Source organism: Penaeus japonicus, unplaced genomic scaffold (assembly GCF_977035675.1).
Source record: "Penaeus japonicus unplaced genomic scaffold, GWHDUDI00000001_assembly GWHDUDI00000009, whole genome shotgun sequence".
Classification (NCBI taxonomy): domain Eukaryota; kingdom Metazoa; phylum Arthropoda; class Malacostraca; order Decapoda; family Penaeidae; genus Penaeus; species Penaeus japonicus.
In genome coordinates this window covers 6,662,149-6,665,340 of record NW_028234411.1, presented here as the reverse complement: position 1 = coordinate 6,665,340, position 3,192 = coordinate 6,662,149, and positions in this window count along the sequence as shown.

The window sequence follows — 3,192 nt, the reverse complement described above, 5'->3', positions numbered from 1 at the left end:
TCCTGTTTACATATATCTGTGTGCATGTGTGTATGTACACTGTGTGCGTGTGTATGCATGTATGGACTTATATATACGTTAGCTATTGTTATGCAATGCACATAAATAAATAGATAATACAGAAAAAAAACATTTTACCCTTAAAGGCACACAGCTTCAATGTATATTTTATACGTATTGAATTGTACCATGAACCATGACGTATAAACTGACTGTAGATTTTAACTAGGCATTCCAAAAACAGGATTACCTGACTCGTCAATTTAGACAGTAATCTCATCACGTAATTGACTAATCCTAATGTTTACTCATTTACGTAAACATAATCCTCAGCGCTCCAAACTTTCTCCATCAGTTAACACAAAATCCTTCTGCTTTTGACAGGTTATGCGCAGTTTCGTTCATATTGTCATCTCAATCATTTCCCTTTTGACGAATTGCCGTGGGACAGATTTTTCCTTCCAAATTTTAAATCTATTTTCGTGGTATCATCTATGATTACATGATATACTATATTATACATATCATTATTTATGTGATACATGACTCTCCGTGGAAGTACCTTTTTCACAACTTAAGTTCACTCTAGGTTCTGTGGGCGTGGTTGTGTCCTACGGTGGTCATAACACTTGTTGAAGCTCACACTGACCTTAAGCTGCAACTGGAAGTGGTTCTTGACCTGTCTTGTCGGTTAAACGAAACGGAGATCGGAAAGATATGAACGAAATAACGATTTGTGTATATATATATATATATATATATATATATATATATATATATATATGTGTGTGTGTGTGTGTGTGTTTGTGTATGTGTGTGTAGGTGTGCGTGCGTGTGCTTGCGTGTGCGGGTGTGTGTGTGTGTGTATGTCTATATATGAATATATATATGTATGTGTGTATATATGTATATATGTATATATATGTACATACACAAACACACACACACACACACACATGTATATATATATATATATATATATATATATATATATATATATATATATATATATATATATATATATACATATATATATATATATATATTTATATATATACATAAATTTGTGTGTGCTTGTGTGTGTACATATGTGTGTATGTATGTGACCAAGTAAATTAATAAATGTTCTGTGCATTACCTATCATTGTCTTATCTAAATGTTTTACCTAAATTGGTTATAAAATGCATGATCGAAAATCCTTGTCAACAAAGAGTTACAGCTCTGAATAAGCCCTTTTATTTACATTAGACATTTGTTTTTGATTGTGTACAGAGCAAAGAGTGCATTGTCCTCCTTTGGCCTTTAATTACCCCAGTGACTTGTGTCATTTCATAAGCTCGGCGTGAGGATCGGCAAGTTTTTTGACGTTCGGGGAAAAAGTCCCGCCCTTTGACCCGAATGAACTTTGGTACTTAGATATCAATAAAGAGACGTAATGAGTCACCTGACCTTCCCAGTACAGTCACCTAATTCTACAGAAGTAATATTCAATCACCTTTTTTGACAACAAACACCAGTACGTCATGCAGAGTGAGAAAGGACACAAGTGACTGGGGTAATTAAAGGCCAAAGGTGAACAATGCACTCTTTGCTCTGTACACAATCAAAAACAAATGTCTAATGCAAATACAATGTAAATTGGATATGGTCGCTTATCAGATAACAGGTTACTCTTTTGCAGGTGTTAAAATGTGATACTCGTTTTCATCAGTGTAAAAGGGCTTATTCAGAGAGCTGTATATAAACACTTTTGTAGGCAAGGATTCTTGCACATGCATTTGATAACCAATTTAGGTAAAATACTTTAGATAAGACTGACAGTTAATGCACAGAACACTTACTAATCTATCTCTACTTTGCCATTAAACGCAGTATAAGAATATCAACAAAAAAACACATATATATATATATATATATATATATATATATATATATATATATACATATATATATATATATATATACACAGAGTGTGTGTGTGTGTGTATTTATATACATATACACACGCATATATTGAATATCCTTATTATGTTAATGTGTATTTACCGACAGCTTTCTATCTATATCTTTTACATCAAATATTGATACTAAATGAGCGAGTGGTAGTCTTGGTATAAGCTAAGTTAAAGTGATAAATTCGCTATAAGATTTAGAACAGAAAACCTCAAGGGTGCTAGGTGATCAAATAGTTGCAATGGTGAAGCTATGTTTTTATTATTGTAGCCTTTGGAGAAAAAAGAAAATCGTCATGAAAAATATCAACATACCCTCAATATGCAATATTTCTGCAAAGAACTTTGTTCACAACCCAAAACTGCTTTATATACATAAACGAACAAAGAGAACAAGAACTGATGGAAAGTTTGAATAAATGAAATCAACAGCCTATTATCATCAAAGGCAAGGAAAAGCGATGCCTTTTAGGTAGACAGCTTGAAACACAAAATCAATTGTTTATATATAATCATAATTTTAAAATGCTCTTCTACCTTGACACACTCGATCTAAGAAAATTTATATGATAATAATATAGCTTCTCTTCTCTTATCAAAATATATATTTATATCTATATATGCCTTTATACAATATTTACAAATATGCTAGATGCTTCAGTTCGTGTAGTACGATCCAGAACTGTATCCACTGCAATTGCTACCGTCACTGTTGTAGCCACTGCTGTAGTCTGTGCTGTGACTGTTGTAGTAGTTACCGCCGCCGATAAAAGCACTGCTACCAGAGTCAATGCTATTGTAACCATGTTGGAAGGTGCTTCCATGTTGAGGATATTGGAGATCTTTGACAGTGTCGTCGGTGTAGAAACCTTGGTGGTGGAGGGAGAACTGCTCAGGTTGAACGCCATAACCGCCATATTGTGGCTGCTGGCTGAAGGAGTCGCTGAAAGTGACGTCGTTCATAGGACTCCCTGGACGACTGTCGGAGTCCGAGTCAGACTGGAGGGTGTCCTGAAGGTCGCTGATGTAGTCGATAACGTGTTCGATGAGTTCCTGTCTGGACACCTTCCGATTCTTGGGACACTGAGGCACCATAGCCTTGAGTGTATCGAGGTAGAGGCGCATCTGTGCCTTATCGGATGCCATGCCAGAGTTGGCGGCGAGGGAAGTTGCCATGGCAGTGGCCATTGTTCTATCATAAACGGTGTTCATTTTTATGTTCAAGAATTACTGAGACCA